At 46.1% G+C, this 18,802-nt stretch overlaps 1 protein-coding gene across 1 annotated transcript in view; it reads right to left on the bottom strand.

The window, feature by feature from the left end:
• Positions 1–17,844, bottom strand: part of LOC124621998 (synaptic vesicle glycoprotein 2B) — a 394,356-nt gene extending 376,512 nt beyond the window's left edge. Inside the window, exon 1 of the mRNA XM_047147545.1 lies at positions 17,597–17,844. The gene's annotated coding sequence lies outside the window, so the exon portion shown is untranslated. The remainder of the gene's footprint in view (positions 1–17,596) is intronic.
• Positions 17,845–18,802: the final 958 nt, after the last annotated feature.

Genomic DNA, 18,802 nt, shown 5'->3' with positions numbered 1-18,802 from the left:
ACGGCGTGGGCCGCCGCCCGGAGCGAGCTCCCTCGCCGCTCGCGCGTCCCTCCCTCCGGCCTCGGCGGCCACTTTGGACGTCTCTCTCACTTGCCGAGCCGCCCCGCCTCCTCCGCCCACGCCCTTCCAGGCCGAGGCGACGAACGGCCGACACGCTCTGCTCCTGCCGGAGGCTCTGCAGCTCCGACCGCACCTAACGCCGGTTAAAGAGGGGAACTCGGCACAGTCGCAGCCGTTAACCTCAAGTACTTCCAGAGTGGTTGAAAATATTTAAGGGAGGAACACTAGGGTTGCTGGGGTGCTAGACGAATGACGCAGTTCCCACACCGGCACCTGCTTTCAGCAGTTATTCTCTAAATCTGGACTGCCGGATGATACTCGGTGTAAGACGTCGTGGTCTCCTGACCTTCATTGCTTACATATTCTCGCCCTCACAATCATATTCCGCACATCAAGACGCTTCATTCGAACCAAAACTCGATAAGATAAAGTCGTTGTTGTATGAATTCACGTGAACGATATGCAATTAACAAGTAAGCGCACCGTGGCTGAAATACTCGAGGCTGGCGTACACACATACATTCCAGACACGACGGTCACAGAAGCTTTTAGTTCGGGAGAGAAACCGTACAACGTGACGCCAGGCCCTTCAGAGGACGACCCAGCCTATGTCGGCCGGTGACCGCCCGTGTAGCGGACAGTGTGGGCCCGAGTGAAAGGGGGGAACGACCCCGTGTTCGGCTTAAAAGCAAATTCCGCTACACTGTGTGGGAGCGGCCAGCCTACGCATTCTTTACACATAGCACGCAGTTTCAGAGATTTTCACAGGGAGACAGCAAACGCCAAACGCCAATGCTACAGGTTTCTGGATAGGTCGCCTTAAACGAAACGTCATTCTCCCGTTTTAGAAGAGCAATGCTGATTGGCAGACGATATTTCTGACGCCTTGAGCTGAAGGAATAACGGAAGAGACCGAAAGATATACCCCTTAACGTCTGGCGTGGAGAGGCGTCATTCCGTTGGAGCGAGCAACAAGTCTCTCCTCAGTATTTCACTGGGAGAACACCTCTGTCAAGAGCGAATCGAAGTCCTTGCGGTTAAGCGTTGTTCACTGTGTTGGCCGACACACTTATTGTGCAGTGTGAATGGACAGAGTTACAGTTAAACGCGCCGCGAGCGAATTTTGAGTGGCATCGCGGTGGACTGGTTATCTGACCGGTGTACCACGCGAATTGTTAGACTAGGGGCGAACAGGATTCCTTGACTTCATCAAGGTCAATCCAGATAGAACGAGAGTTATCTTATTTGTCAGCAGCGAGCGGCGCAGACAGCAGTCATCGCAGCTTACGGTATTGTGTGCTACAGCTCTTGCGAGCCCCATATTTCATCCACAACAGTACACTTCACTGCATTTCACACGTGACAGCCTCGACCGTACCTAGCAACATTCTAAAGGATAATTATTCAAGTTGAGAAGGCGCGCCTCTCAGCCATTCTGCCAAGTCAATAACAATCTTAAACTTTGTATAGAAATTTCATTAGCGAATCCTATCCTTGAGAGGTAACTTCACATTCCGAAAAAAAAACCAGGATATAACTTGTTCAATTCATAACTAAAAGTGACATTGTGATTTCTCAGTATTTTTGCAAAATAAATAATAACATTCGTTAGTTTCATGTTTTTCTTACACTAACTAGCACTACTCCAGTACCCAAGTATCCCACTAGTTATGTAAGAAATTTTGTGACTTTTTGTGTCATTTCCTTACAGCGGACGACTCCAGAAGATATTTATTGCTGAAAGTTTTTCAGGCATTTCTCTTTAGATCGTTAGGAGCGTCTGTCTGACCTCTGTAGTAGTGTGGGGGTGGAAATTGCATCTTGCAGGAGGCACTGGGTAAAAGGGTACATCTCAGATTAATCTGTTGCGCAGAATAACAGAATAGCAGATCAACCCCACACCTCAGATCGGTAATAGCGAAACGCGATTTTCGAAAACTGTCAATGCGCAAAGCAAACTAATGTGTTTCTGTACTGTCTAAGTGAAAAAAAACTGTGTCCATATCACTGTTATTTTCTACGCGATCACAATTACAAGTGATTACCGAACACACGATGTTACAGAATCACTTGTCAATGGAAATTAAATAATAGTCAAGTGACGAAAGTGTTATGATCTAGACACATCTATCTATCTATCGCTTGCGCCTTGTCCCGCGGTTACGCAGGGTCGGCCATGGTTAATCGGATTTGGCACGTTAAGTGTAAGGGGTGGCTGGATGCCCTTCCTGCCGCCACCCCGTACCCCCCCCCCCCCACCCCCCCAGGATGGAATTAGTTCAAATGGTTCAAATGGCTCTAAGCACTATCGGACTTAACATCTGACGTCATCAGTCGCCTAGAACTTAGAACTAATTAAACCTAACTAACCTAAGGACATCACACACATCCATGCCCGAGGCAGAATTCGAACCTGCGACCGTAGCGGTCGCGCGGTTCCAGACTGAAGCGCCTAGAACCGCTCGGCCACTCCAGCCGGCATGGAATTAGTGTACCCCAACTGTCTGTGTCTAGTGGAATCCATGAAATAGTGTGAACGTGTTCAGATGTCTGCGAGCTGTGTAACAGGCGGAACATGGGGACCAGCCCGGTATTCACCTAGCGGGATGTGGAAAACTGCCTAAAAAACCACATCCAGGCTGGCCGGCACACCGGCTCTCGTCGTCAATCCGCCGGGCGGATTAGATCCGGGGCCGGTGCGCCTAAAACAGGTAAATTATTTTCTGGTGTGTTTGTTGAGAAAGTGGTCTGCTAACTGTTCAAAATGGTTCAAATGGCTCTGAACACTATGGGACTCAACTTCTGAGGTCATCAGTCCCCTAGGATTTAGAACTAGTTAAACCTAACTAACCTAAGGACATCACACACATCCATGCCCGAGGCAGGATTCGTACCTGCGACCATAGCGGTCTCGCGGTTCCAGACTGCAGCGCCTAGAACCGCACGGCCACTTCGGCCGGCTGCTAACTGTTCTCTATTGCGATCACCCCAAATCCTTCCTAGTACGAGGGCCGTTCAACAAGTGACGACACACATTTTCTTCTGAAAACAGGTTGGTTTTATTCACGATTCTAATACGTCGTGTTATTCCCCACTCTTTTGGCACAAACCCTATTTTTCACCAGACTCTCCGCTGAATGCGACGGCGTTAAGCCACCGTAGCGCGAGAGCCTGTATGCACGCGTGCTACTACTCCACTGGTCAGCACTTCCAACACAGACGTCCAGACGTGCAGCGAGAATTCTGATTGCGATCCGTCGATCACCTCGAGTGGGAGTGTCCCCACGTTCGAACATTGCAGGAGAGACAGCAGTGTGCGGCCGGCCAGCATGCGGGATGTCTGACGGGTTTGCGCGGCCTCGTTGCGATGATTACAGACGCCTCGCCCAAAGACACTCTGTGCTTTTGTTCACTGCCAGGTCTCTGCAGACATTCTCCAAGCACCTTTGAATACTTGCAATGCTCTGGTTTTCCGCCATAAGAAACTAAGCTGTCTGCTTGGAACCCAGCTCCGTTACAGATGCCATTTCGAAGGCTACGTATAGCGTTGCCATTTCCCCTGAATTTTTTTTTTTTTCATGTCGTTATTCATTCCGCTCAGTAGGTCCTGTGTTTTTTCCTGACTTTGCCGGCCGGAGTAGCCGAGCGGTTCTAGGGGCTTCACTCTGGAACCGCGCGACCGCTACGGTCGCAGGTTCGAATCCTGCCTCAGGCATGGATGTGTGTGATGTCCTTATGTTAGATAGATTTAAGTAGTTCTAAGTTCTAGGGGACTGATGACCTCAGAAGTTAAGTCCGATAGTGCTTAGAGCCATTTGAACCATTTGAACTAATTCCATCCTGGGGTGGGGGGGGGGGGGGGGGGGGTACGGGGTGGCAGCAGGAAGGGCATCCAGCCACCCCTTACACTTAACGTGCCAAATCCGATTAACCATGGCCGACCCTGCGTAACCGCGGGACAAGGCGCAAGCGATAGATAGGTGGATGTGTCTAGATCATAATACTTTCGTCACTTGACTATTATTTAATTTCCATTGACAAGTGATTCTGTAACATCGTGTGTTCGGTAATCACTTGTAATTGTGATCGCGTAGAAAATAACAGTGATATGGAGAAAGTTTTTTATTTTTCACTTAGACAGTACAGAAAAACATTACTTTCCTTTGCGCATTGACAGTTTTCGAAAATCGCGTTTCGCTATTACCGATCTGAGGTGTGGGGTTGATCTGCTATTCTGTTATTCTGCGCAACAGATTAATCTGAGATGTACCCTTTTACCCAGTGCCTCCTGCAAGATGCAATTTCCACCCCCACACTACTACAGAGGTCAGACAGACGCTCCTAACGATCTAAAGAGAAATGCCTGAAAAACTTTCAGCAATAAATATCTTCTGGAGTCGTCCGCTGTAAGGAAATGACACAAAAATTCACAAAATTTCTTACGTAACTAGTGGGATACTTGGGTACTGGAGTAGTGCTAGTTAGTGTAAGAAAAACATGAAACTAACGAAAGTTATTATTTATTTTGCAAAAATTCTGCGAAATCACAATGGCACTTTTAGTTATGAATTGAACAAGTTATATCCTGTTTTTTTTCGGAATGTGAAGTTACCTCTCAAGGATAGGATTCGCTAATGAAATTTCCATACAAAGTTTAAGACTGTTATTGACTTGGCAGAATGGCTGAGAGGCGCGCCTTCTCAACTTGAATAATTATGCTTTAGAATGTTGCTAGGTACGGTCGAGGCTGTCACGTGTGAAATGCAGTGAAGTGTACTGTTGTGGATGAAATATGGGGCTTGCAAGAGCTGTAGCACACAATACCGTAAGCTGCGATGACTGCTGTCTGCGCCGCTCGCTGCTGACAAATAAGATAACTCTTGTTCTATCGAATCCTGCCTCGGGCATGGATGTGTGTGATGTCCTTAGGTTAGTTAGGTTTAAGTAGTTATACATTCTAGGGGACTGATGACCTCAGAAGTTAAGTCCCATAGTGCTCAGAGCCATTTGAACTATTTTTCCTGACTTTCATTTTTCTACTAGAGGCGCTATTCCCACACACCACATGGCAGAACCCGTGGCAGTGGTGCTCGGTAAGCACAGGTGGACACAAAAGTAACAGTGAGAGTGAGACCAGCATTCGTTTCAGGTAACCTACTGTCTAAGACGGCTGCTCACGAAAAGCAGATAACACCGATTGGGTCTCGGCTTGCCACAAATATCCGGTTGCCACTACTCCTCCATTAGATTTACCCTCAACCGGTTACTCTCGAGTTTCATGCTCTTGTGCTTCAGGTGCCGCACAGTTTGGAAATATTCCATCACTCATACTCGTAAGAGACTATCACATAATTGCACAGGGATATCTCAGCCACTGCATGAACTGAAGGTCGCGGTTTTGAGTTCCGTGACTTTCAAATTTGCCTTTACCTTGTATCTATCCTCACGAAATGGTAAAGCAACGACGTAAATGAACAATTATCAGCGTATGGTATTGAATACGCTACTGGCCATTAAAATTGCTACACCAAGAAAAAATGCAGATGATAAACGGGTATTCATTGGACAAATATATTATACTAGAACTGACATGTGATTACATTTTCACGCAATTTGGGTGCATAGATCCTGAGAAATCAGTACCCAGAACAACCACTTCTGGCCGTAATAACGGCCTTGATACGCCTGGGCATTGAGTCAAACAGAGCTTTGATGGCGTGTACAGGTACAGCTGCCCATGCAGGTTCAACACGATACCACAGTTCATCGAGAGTAGTGCCTGGCGTATTGTTACGAGCCAGTTGCTCGGCCACCATTGACCAGACGTTTTCAATTGGTGAGCGATCTGGAGAATGTGCTGGCCAGGGCAGCAGTCGAACATTTTCGGTATCCAGAAAGGCCCGTCAACGCGAACAAGAGGTGACCGATAGGTGTAACCAATGGCACCCCATACCATCACGCCGGGTGATACGCCAGTATGGCGTGACGAATAAACGCTTCCAATGTGCGTTCACCGCGATGTCGCCGAACACGGATGCGACCATCATGATGCTGTAAACAGAACCTGGATTTATCCGAGAAAAATGTCGTTATGCCATTCGTGCACCCAGGTTCACCGTTGAGTACACCGTCGCAGGCGCTCCTGTCTGTGATGCAGCGTCGAGGGTAACCGCAGCCACGTCGTCGAACTGTTCGTGCAGATTGTTGTTGTCTTGCAAACGTCCCCATCTGTTGACTCAGTGATCGAGACGTGGCTGCACGATCCGTTACAGCCATGCGGATAAGATGCCCGTCATCTCGACTGCTAGTGATACGAGGCCGTTGGGATCCAGCACGGTGTTCCGTATTACCCTCCTGAACCCACCGATTCCATATTCTGCTAACAGCCGTTGGATCTCGACCAGCGCGAGCAGCAATGTCACGATAGCCTACAACCCGACCTTTATCAAAGTCGGAAACGTGATGGTACGCATTTCTCCTTCTTACACGAGGCGTCAGAACAACGTTTCATCAGGCAACGCCGGTCAACTTCTGTTTGTGTATGAGAAATCGGTTAGAAACTTTCTTGATGTCAACACGTTGTAGGTGTCGCCACCGGCGCCATCCTTGTGTGAATGTTCTGAAAAGCTTATCATTTGCATATCACAGCATCTTCTTCCTGTCGGTTAAGTTTCGCGTCTGTAGCACGTCATCTTCGTGGTGTAGCAATTTTAATGGACAGTAGTGTATGTTAGCACCTAAGAGACGTGTGAGATGCACGCCAGATAACGTTGTTACGGAGTCCCGCGTCTGTGTTTGACATTCTCATGCGCCCGGCAGAATTTCAGGGCTAGCTGGCGAGAACGTTTGCGTCACAGCTGATGTCCCGTAGTCAAGAGGCGACCAACAGATTGCCGGCAGTGGGTGAGTCACCGGCGCGCACCGAAGCCGACTGACTGACTTCTGAGAAGTTGTATCGCTACGTTGAGCACTCCCAGGATCATCGTTTGTCGCTGGCAACAGCATAGCTGCGCAGCGGTATAACTGGCTAGGCCGCAACTTTCTTTTCCGAACTACCGGCATTACTGTGTAAGTCGTAAATTTGTAGCCATTTCAAGCGTAAACGACGTACAGCTTCTGATATTCATTACACCATTATGCGTAGACCGCATAGCAATAGTTTTTAAGAAACATTTTTCCACGTTTTAGTTCGACTTCCCTCTATATGTATTCTCTGCAAAAGAAACAGAAGTTCTGTCGTCCCGACAGGTCGTGGGTGCGTGCTGGTTTTATATTTACTTTTTTAATTAGCGGTTGATGGACTTATAACAAGTAACCACCGGATTACATACGTGATTAACCTGATGATTGAAAAAAATTTTGTTTGTACCTAGAGAGTAAGTAGTAGGTGAAAAGAGATCATAAAAAAATATGGGTAATAAGTTATTCTGCGACGTTATTTCCTGGTCGTGAGATAACTTCCACAAGGCAGCAATGGGAGTCAGACGGCGTGCAGAGTAAAGACACTTTGACTGTCACAGTTTTATCGGTAAATTGTCGAAGCATTCGTGATAAAGTTCCCGAATTTACTGCCGCCCAGGAAAGTTCTAGCGCTCAGATTATTGTTGGGATCGAGCGCTGGCTGAAACCTTAAATGAAAAGCTCGAAGATACTTAGGAAGTCGTGGAACGTATTTCGGAAGTACAGATTACAGACCGCAGGGGGGAGGGGGGGGGGGGGGGAATTTTCATTGCTTCTACTGAGGTCGAAGTTGAGTGTGACAGTGAAGCCGTCTGGTCGCGTATAACAGGTGTAGGTGAAACCAAGGTAGTTGTTGGCAGTTTTTACCGGCCACCCGACTGCACTGTGACAGTTCCAGAGTCATTCAAAGAAAGTCTACTGTTAGTAGCGTGTAAATACCCAGACTATTAGTTGGAGGCGAATTTAACCTGCCGGCTATAGACTGGGATGTCTATGGATTCATTGCGGGGGATACACACAGTCATGCGAAATGCTTTCGAACACGTTTTCTGAGAACTGTTTTGAACAGCTAGCTTGGCAGCCCACACGCAATGGAAATATCTTAAACTTTGTAGCTACAAATAGGCCGGATCTTATCGACAGAATCAGTGCAGCAACGGGGATTAGCGATCACGGTGTCATTATAGCAACTGTGATTACCAAAGTTAATAAATCGGTCAAGAAGACTAAGTGTTTCTGCTAGGTAGAGCAGATAAGCAGTTATTAGCATCATTTAGTTCCACTAAGATGGATGTAAAGGGCAAAGTGGAAGCAGATTGTAAATCGTGGTCTGGAGAGTTATGTGCCTAGTAAGTGAGTAAAGACTGGAAAAGACCCATCATGGTTTAATAATGAAATTCGGAGGATGCTGACGAAGGAGGGGCTGTCGCACTCACGGTTCAAAATGGGACGCACAAATGACCACAAGCGAAGGTTAATAGGTATTCGGGCGTCTGTGAAAAGATCTATGCGCGAAGCATACAACTACCACCACCATCACACTTTAGCAAAAGATTTGGCAGAGAACCTGAGGATATTCTGGTCTTATGTAAAACCGCTAAGCGGGTCTAAGGCTTCCAATCAGTCCTTCGTTGATCAGCCTGGTGTCGCAAAAGCAAAACGAAAGCCGAAATTTTAAATTTCAGTACAAGGAATCGTTCACACAGGAGAATCGTACAACCATACCGTCATTTGACCATCGGACAGTCTCCCGTATGGCGTAGAGAAACAACTAAAAGATTTGAAAGTAAATAAATGACAAGGTCCGGATGGAATCCCAGTTCTATTTTACAAAAAATATGCTACGGCACTGGACCATTACCTAGCTTGCATTTATCGTGAATGTGTCGCCCAGCACAAAGTCACAAGCAACTGGAAAAAGGCGCAAGTGACAACTGTGTATAAGAAGGGCAAAAGCGCGGACCCGCAACATTACAGGCCAATATCCCTAACTTCTGTTTGCTGCAGAATCCTTACACATATTCTCAGTACGAATATAATAAATTTTCTTGAGAGTGAGAAGGTTATGTCCATCAATCAGCATGGTTCTAGAAAGCATCGCTCTTCCGAAACTCAGCTTGCCCTTTCCTCACATGATGCACTGCGAACTATGGATGAAGGGCAACAGGCAGGTTCCATATTTCCAGATTTCCGGAAAGCATTTGGCACGGTGCCCATTGCAGGCTGTCAACAAAGGTACAAGCACATGGAATACGTCCACAGATACGTGAGTGGCTCGAAGACTTCTTAAATAATAGAACGCAGCACGTTGTTCTCGACGGCGACTGTTCATCAGAGACAACAGTATCGTCCGGAATGCCCCAGGGAACTGTGATAGGACCGTTGTTGTTCTCTATATACATAAATGATTTGGTGGACAGCGTTGTTTGCTGATGATGCCGTGGGTACGGTAAGGTGTCGAAGTGGAGTGACTGTAGGAACATACAAGACGACTTAGACAAAATTTCCAGTTGGTGTGGTGAATGGAAGCTAGCCCTAAATGTGTAAAAATGTAAGTTAATGCTGATGAGCGGGAAGATGAAACCTCTAATGTTCGGGTACGGTATTACTAGAATCCTGCTTCATAAAGTTAAGTCGTTTAAATGTCTGGGCATAACGTTGCAAAGCTATATGAGATGGAAGGAGCATGTGCGAACTGTGGTAGGGAAGGTGATTGGTCGACTTCGGTTTGTTGGGAGAATTTTAAGAAAGAGTGGTTCACCTATAAAGGAGACAATATATAGGATGCTGGTGCAACCTATTCTTGAGTACTACTCGAGTGTTTGGGATCCGTACCAGCTCGGATTGAAGTAAGACATTGAAGCAATTCAGAGGCAGGCTGTTAGATTTGTTACTTCACGCAAGTGTTACGGAGATGCTTCAGGTTCGAATCCTTCCTCGGGCATGGATGTGTGTGATGTCCTTAGGTTAGTTAGGTTTAAGGACTTCCAAGTTCTAGGGGACTGATGACCTCAGATGTTAAGTCTCATAGTGCTCAGAGCCATTTGAACAATTTGAGATGCTTCAGGAACTCAAATGGAAATCTTTCGAGGGAAGGCGACGTTCTTTTCGAGAAAGACTATTGAGAAAATTTAGAGAACCGGCATTTGAAGCTGAATGGCAAACCATTCTGCTCCGGCCAACATACGTCACGCGTAAGGACCACGAAGATACGATACGATAAAATAGGGTTCATACGGAGGCATACAGACAGTCGTTTTCCCTCGCTCTATTTGCGAGTGGAACAGGAAAGGAAATGACCCACCGGCATGCGCCGTAAGGTGGCTTGCGGACTATCTATGTAGATGTAGGCAAAGCTAACGCAATACCTAGGTTTAGCTCGATCTGCTGATAGCCAGTTTCCAGTTGGTCAGTTAGTCGTTACAATTTCCGTAGATAATTTGTACGATTTATATTAGAATGGTGTGAAACGAATCCGTTAATAGCCTATGTATAAATTATTCGATTGTGAGTATGGCTGCATGCTAGTTACTACGAGGGCAGTTCAATAAGTAATGCAACACATTTTTTTTCTGAAACAGGGGTTGTTTTATTCAGCATTGAAATACACCAGGTTATTCCCCAATCTTTTAGCTACACAACACTATTTTTCAACGTAATCTCCGTTCAATGCTACGGCCTTACGCCACCTTGAAATGAGGGCCTGTATGCCTGCACGGTACCATTCCACTGGTCGATGTCGGAGCCAACGTCGTACTGCATCAATAACTTCTTCATCATCCGCGTAGTGCCTCCCACGGATTGCGTCCTTCATTGGGCCAAACATGGAAATCCGACGGTGCGAGATCGGGGCTGTAGGGTGCATGAGGAAGAACAGTCCACTGAAGTTTTGTGAGCTCCTCTCGGGTGCGAAGACTTGAGTGAGGTCTTGCGTTGTCATGAAGAAGGAGAAGTTCGTTCAGATTTTTGTGCCTACGAACACGCTGAAGTCGTTTCTTCAATTTCTGAAGATTAGCACAATACACTTCAGAGTTGATCGTTTGACCATGGGGAAGGACATCGAACAGAATAACCCCTTCAGCGTCCCAGAAGACTGTAACCATGGCTTTACCGGCTGAGGGTATGGCTTTAAACTTTTTCTTGGTAGGGGAGTGGGTGTGGCGCCACTCCATTGATTGCCGTTTTGATTCAGGTTCGAAGTGATGAACCCATGTTTCATCGCCTGTAACAATCTTTGACAAGAAATTGTCACCCTCAGTCACATGACGAGCAAGCAATTCCGCACAGATGGTTCTCCTTTGCTCTTTATGGTGTTCGGTTAGACAACGAGGGACCTAGCGGGAACAAACCTTTGAATATCCCAACTGGTGAACAATTGTGACAGCACTACCAACAGAGATGTCAAGCTGAGCACTGAGTTGTTTGATGGTGATCCGTGGATCATCTCGAACGATTGTGTTCGCACGCTCCGCCATTGCAGGAGTCACAGCTGTGCACGGCTGGCCAGCACGCGGGAGATCAGACAGTCTTGCTTGACTTGCGGCGATGATGACACACGCTTTGCCCAACGACTCACCGTGCTTTTTTCCACTGCCAGATCACCGTAGACATTCTGCAAGCGCCTATGAATATCTGAGATGCCCTGGTTTTCCGCCAAAAGAAACTCGATCACTGCCCATTGTTTGCAACGCACATCCGTTACAGACGCCATTTTAACAGCTCCGTACAGCGCTGCCACCTGTCGGAAGTCAATGAAACTATACGAGACGAAGCGGGAATGTTTGAAAATATTCCACAAGAAATTTCCGGTTTTTTCAACCAAAATTGGCCGAGAAAAAAGTGTGTTGCATTACTTATTGAACTGCCCTCGTAAATGGTATACAGGTTGAAATTTAATGAATTTAGTTTTTGGTGTTATACTTGTAAACGAATGATACACTTAAAATTAGGTTTTTTAGCTGCATGCGCTACCAGTTTTCAAATGAAAATTCTCCTGCGGAAAATAAGTCGTTATCCAGAAGAAATGATAATAGACGAGATTTGAAATTTTTGTTGCTACCTATCAAACAGTTTATGTTATTGGGTAAACGGTCAAAAGATTTTTGCGACCAGATTCTGAGCCACTGACCAGCGGCAGTGGTACTCAAGCTTTCCACGGGAATACACGAGTACACTCAGGTATATATACAGATTACAATATTTTAAAAAGTAATGACGATGTAAGTTATTCCATTTTCTGTCACAAATCTGCGGTGATATTAGAGGGAAACTGGTTTTTCACAGCCGGCCGGTGTCGCCGAGCGGTTCTAGGCGCTATAGTCTGGAACCGCGTGGCCGCTACGGTCGCATGTTCGAATCCTGCCTCTGGCATGGATGTGTGTGATGTCCTTAGGTTAGTTAGGTTTAAGTAGTTCTAAGTTCTAGGGGACTGATGACCTCAGATGTTAAGTTCCATAGTGCTTCTCGAAACGAAGACGTGCTCTAAATCGTGACCTGTTGTCGAGTCGCAGGACCCAGCTGGGAGGACTATGACGCCTAAGTTGGGGAAGCGACTGAGGAAGTTTCGACGACGGAAGCCCATCCTCATGACGGACGTGAGGCACCGCCTCCCGCCTGTCTGCACATCACAGGATTGGCGGCCTTTGCGCCGCCCTTGCTTCTTCTCACTGTCCTTTCCGTGCCTTACATAGTCCTCGCTTTAAGTTCAGCGTGTTGAAAGCTCCTTAACCACGGGACAGCCGTATACAAGTAACCTCGTCTACCTAGTTTCCTTCTTCGTCTTCTGCCAGTGGGTACTCGCAACCCTGACTTTGTTACCGCGCAGCCACACTAGTGTACAGTGTAGAGGACATCAACAAGGACGCTCGAGTCCTTAGTTCTTTCTTCTGCAACGTGTAAGACATATTTACTAAAATATAACTGTATACTCGTGATTGAAATGTTTGAAAATTCATGCTTTATATCTAAGGAGTTTTAGAGAGGTTTTCTGCTTGTACTTGGCTCCACAGCCTTGACATATTTTTCAAGTGAAAAGATTGTTCGTCATTTTTAGTTAATTTGCTGATGGTCAGTTGCGATGTCATTGTCATTAACGAGCGACATTCAGATGACAACTATGCAACACGTCGCAAGACATGCGACATACAAATCAGTCCATTGGTGGAGTAATTTGTTTGTCACGCCTGTTTCGACGTGTTCCATAGAGCTTGTGTGAATGTCACTTGATAATGACTGAAAAACTCGAAATTAACCAATATCAAATAAACTGAAAATAATAAGTCCCTAACGGACATTGCTTTCTTTTGGAAATAAGAAAACTCTGACACTCGACCTCGTCTCTGGTGTCTACCGATCATTTGGTTTCTGCTCCCGGATTAGTAAAGATTTTTGACACTCTGTGGTTCGCCACTTTCTGTGACAAACATTTGCTTCATTGCAGTGTGATGTAAATAACAGTAAATCCGTGGTGTTGCACGTATGAATATCAACTAGCCTCATGCTAGAATGGAAGACTGAGTGCTAATTTTGTCAACTACAATAATTAAACGTACAATGAGAGTGTTGTTAGCATTCCCAGTTTCTCAAACTAATCTCTGCCATTTTATGTGTATTAATACCTCACGTAAATATGATTACTTTTCTTTATAACGAACTCATTTCGTCCAAGTGAAGATTTTTCAAGGATTAGCCAGTGGAATATCTGCGAATTGAAATGAGCGAGACACGGTAACTTACCACTCTTATGGGGTCCAAGTTGACAGTTATCCATATGGTGAAAATAAATGCAACCAAAATTATTCTTGAAGGTTCTTCGGCGGGTGTACGATAACAGCTTTAAGGAATCATGAAGATGAAAAGAAAAATGTCGTACTATTGGCGCACTGTAGCCTCGCGCAGTTGCTGCTGGGAACATGTGTAATGCATTCTGCCTATCCTCCGCGCCCAGCGTACCCTGCGCGAAGTGCCAAGTTACAGTGCGCGTATTGTAGTGGAAGTGATTTCCCTCCCACCGGCCCGGGTTATGAAGCGATAAGAACGACCTACCTTAGGAAAAGCGAGTATTTATAAAACTCCGTGTCAGTATGGTAAATGCTGTAGAGGACAAACCACACGCAGTGTCAGGAGCAATGTGTCAAACAGCAGTAAACACAGGTACTTCAGCCGAACGAGTAAGCAGTGGCTGATCACTTTAGATATGCCGGTCATGCTGTAAATTACGACGGCGTACAGATATTAGCCACAGCCACACAGCGACTCCATGTTACGGAAAGCGGTGAATCTACGACCATCACTCTATCTGACCATCCGGAAAGGGAGTTTCAACCTGTAGACAATGCGTGGAGTCTGTTAATTTCTCTTTCATACTGTCAATGAATTTTCGTTCTGTTTATACGTTGCAGGCTTGTCAGTTATGGTGTTTAAATAACTGTTGGCATCTGTTCTCTGGGAATCGGGCCGCAATGTAAGGCGAAGTAAGGGAAAGATAAACGTGCTAGCAGAAGAAACATGCTCTCGTACCCTGGGCAGCCTGTGGATTTTAGGCGGTTTTCACACTCGTCTAAATTCCAGACTGAGTCTTACCACAGAAAGAAAACACATAAACAGTTAAAACACTAAAACAAAAACTGCGAAATTCACATGATTAGCAGTATGATTACTCCTTCCTTCGATAAAGATGAAGATGTGTCAACAGAAATTGCATCCTTAAGGCACAGAAGACGCCATGACGCTATACACAGTGCAGGTTAATGCTGACCATATACGTTCCACAAAATGGAGGTGATATAACAAAATCATTTTTTTTTGTTTACTAAAAACGATATGCTGTCACCGTCGCAGATATGCAAGTACGGATTTACCTTGAACATCAACATGTCCTGTGTTCCTTTATCATTGAAGGAAGAAATTTTAAAATGGTTCTTTGCTTGTTGACGTTCGGGAGTGGAACTAATTTGCCACACATGTAGTAGATACTCGTGTATTCCTGATTTTGTAGTGGCGTTAACTGTTCAACTTTTCTGCGCACAGTATTCTGGTGACTACTGTACTCGTTCTCGTCAGGTGCTACTAGCTATGATCGTAGAAGGGCTCGCTTCCTGCACTTCAGCCACTAATCAGGAAGCTAGGTCAGAGATTCTGTGCAATCCCAGAGTCTGGCGGGGGTTGGTTTCTGTTACGTTCTTCCGACCAGTTAAGAAGTTTAGAGTGTTTACCTTTGTAGTGCGGCTGTGGCGAATAGCTTTGATGCTTAGTAGTGTGGTCCTATTGTTGTGAACGCTTGAATATGATTATGTCTCTAGAGAGTGGTTACGCATTGGAGGAAGAGTAGAGATGATGTGAGTCTTATCTAAAACTTGGCCGATGTCACTGGATATAAATAACAATGTCTGTATAAAGAGACAATAAGAGTCAGTATAGTTTGGTAACGCGTCCAGCATCTGTACTCAGTCACGGTTGCCAAGTAGCGAGGACTATTTGTCTGGAGTTGGAACGTCCACATAAACCTAGCCGCAGACGGATCAAAATCTGAATCCCCAAGTTTCTAGACCAGTCTAGAAACAGGCAAATGCGAGAGTGCGATTTGTCGGGGGCATCTTGAGAATTGTTATACCTCCACGTAGAGGACCCTCGTGAGACCGAGTCGTGAGTATAGCTCGTCTGTCTGAGATCTTGTATCGATGTTAGGGACAGAAGATTAAAAGAAGATCTATAGGATTCGGCAGAGGACAATTTTGTTGTCTCGATAGAGAGTCGCAGAAAAACAGTGTCCAGTGTGATGCACCGTAAATAATTGCGCATAGGGCAGAGCCTTAGTCTTAAAATTCTGAAATCCAAAATCCGAACTCAGTCTGTAAACATATTACTTTCTATATTATTCGTGTCAGGTAATGACCGAGGCTGTAAAATTAAAAGGAAAAATTGAATTTATAGCCTAACGTTCGTCAAAGGCGATGTCACTAGGCGCAAGGCAGAAACTTGTATGAAGAACAAAGGGAGAAGAAATCAGCCGAGACTTTTTGAAAAAAAAAAAAATCGATCCCCGACTACACATATATCGATTTTTGGAAACCGACGAAAAGCTAAATCAGGGTGGCGGAACACGAACCGCGGTTCCCAGTATGCGAGTCCGGTGTCTCAGTCACTGCACAGCTTCAATCGGGGACAAAATAAGAGAAATTAGATGTTACATAGAACAATCATTCTGCCCCCCCCCCCCTCTCATCTTCGGCGAGCGTAAGAGGAGGAGAGAAACGTGATTCGTCTCAGCGAACGATGGCTCTCTGGTAACACACGCGGACGCCAATGGCAAGGGGAAAGGTTAAGCCCGCTGCCCGCAGGTGGGCAGAAAACAGCGAAATACTGGCCGAACCTAACGTCCGCTTCCCACGAGGAGGATACCGTCAACAGTGCCTTACACGCTTACTACACATTGGACCCCATACACCAATTTGAAAACGAACCCAGTTCAACTGCGCACAGCCTGTACGCTACAAATTTTCCTCTCCTCGCATACCGTATGACGTTGGTAATGACTTTTTCTACAAGATTTTTTTCTATGTGGTTTTTTCTACTAGACTTTTTCTATGTGACTTTTTCTTCAAGGTTCGAAGCGGAGACCTTCGGCTCGTGCGCCACCGCGGAGGCACTTCATGCAAAGGTACTGTGCCCGGAAAATGGAATAGCTAACCGGCTAGACTGTCGGAAATAGAGCTTCCACCACGGCGAGGAAAAACTCGTATGTCGTATCCGTGTGAAGAGAGAAACTGGCAAGATGGGATCGTACTCAAGAATACGATACAGCCCGTCAGCTTTGACCAGTGACACTGCTAATTGGTATGGCAACTACGCCGTCACACAATGATGTATATTTTCATTATAAAAGTGTCGATATCCCCGAACGAATATGGGGGTGGGGGTTCCTGGTGGGGGGGATATTCTTCCTGTTAACGCCATGACACATATCAGCAACTACGAAGCACCATTCCGCAGTGGTAAAATTGGAGTTTACATCGAAGAAGTAAATATAACTACGGAATACGCGACTTATATATTAAAAATAATAGATTATCAGGACACTTTAGACGGTTTACTCATCACACAACGAAACTATGGCTATTCGTTACTTCATTCGTGTTAACTGTGGTTGAGCTTCGTGTCAGTGAATTAAATTCCTTGGAAAATTACAGCAACCGGGATTTTATTTTTGTCAAGTCGCGTTTCGCGCTTTCATCGATCTCCAGTTGCCTTTTTACACATTTATCTTCGTCTGTACAACGTTTTTATCAGCTACCTAATGTTCTGGAGCTTGTAGGTTTTTTTCGCATTTATATGCGTAGTACAAACACTTTGTGTTTCACTGACGCACCAATATGGCCTGTCAACCTAGCCCAGACCTCGAAGTACCCTACAAATAAGTCCATAACCATCGAAACAACAACAATTGAAAAAAGAAAGGTGTTGATCGGGAAGGTACCAGTCGAAGCAGAAGGAGAACATCGCGATCTCGAATCCACCCTGATGTTAAGACGCTTAGCCGGCACGGCGTTAGGCTAAGTACTTTTGTCGCGGGACTTACAGAGGTGACTGTTGTCGTCGGGATCTGGCGTCGTCCCGCTAGGGCGTCTGTCGGATGCTCGTGTGTGCGCCGCCGGCGTTGCGTCGGGCGGTGGCGTCTGTGCGGGCGGGGGCGGTGGCGGTGGCGGACGGAGCGTCGGCCGGTCTCGTCAGGTGATTGGCTGCGCGCTGCGTCGAGTGGAGTCGCGTGTGTTCGGCGCGCTGTCGGGCCCGCTACTGAGTACTGAGTGTCGCCGCGTCGCCGCTGTGGCGCTGCGTTCGGAGCAACCGCGGCCGGCGCGCTCCCCACCGCCGCTTATATACGGGACCCACTCCACTCTGCAAACACTGCGCTGCACTGCACTTTACTGAACTAGCTGCTCGCGGAGGGGCGAAAGGGGCTGCACGGCCGTCGGTCGTCGTCTGCTGGAGTGGGCTACGGTGGGTGGGGATAGGGGGGTGGGGGGCGATGTATACCACACTCAACAGGTGGCGCCTGCCCTACCCCCACCCCCCCTCTCCCCACACGTCTGGATCTATCAGTTATATTGTCGTTCCTCTTTAGGCGTTCCAGCCGTTCACTACACGATAAAAATTATTGTCATTTACTCGAAGCCAAGCAATATCCCTTCCTATAATTTTGCACATTACACTGCATTTAGGCTACTTAAAAAGATCTGGATCACCTGCGAATCTCTAAACAAGAGTATGCTTGATTCACTGGATGCACGCACTGTGAGAAAGTGCCACATAAAAGCTTGAAAACCATAAAATCTTTTAAGTGAAATAAAATCTCAGCAATTGTGGAAATAAAGCCAATCTCTTCGAAAGGGTAAAATATATTAGGAAATGAGACATTTAAAGTAGTAAAAGGGTTTTGCTGTTTGGGGAGCAAAATAACTGATGATGGTCGAAGTAGAGAGGATATAAAATGTAGACTGGCAATGGCAAGGAAAGCGTTTTTGAAGAAGAGAAATTTGTAACATCGAGTACAGCTGTAAGTGCCAGGAAGTCGTTTCTGAAAGTATTTGTATGCAGTGTAGCCATGTATGGAAGTGAAACATGGACGATAAATAGTTTGGACAAGAAGAGAATAGAAGCTTTCGAAATGTGGTGCTACAGAACAATGCTGAAAATTAGATGGGTAGATCGCATAACTAATGAGGAGGTATTGAATAGGATTGGGGAGAAGAGAAGTTTGTGGCACAACTTGACTAGAAGAAGGGAT

Source organism: Schistocerca americana, chromosome 7 (genome assembly GCF_021461395.2).
Source record: "Schistocerca americana isolate TAMUIC-IGC-003095 chromosome 7, iqSchAmer2.1, whole genome shotgun sequence".
Lineage (NCBI taxonomy): Eukaryota > Metazoa > Arthropoda > Insecta > Orthoptera > Acrididae > Schistocerca > Schistocerca americana.
The sequence above is the reverse complement of the archived record's forward strand: the minus strand, read 5'-3'. Positions and strand labels throughout refer to the sequence as shown.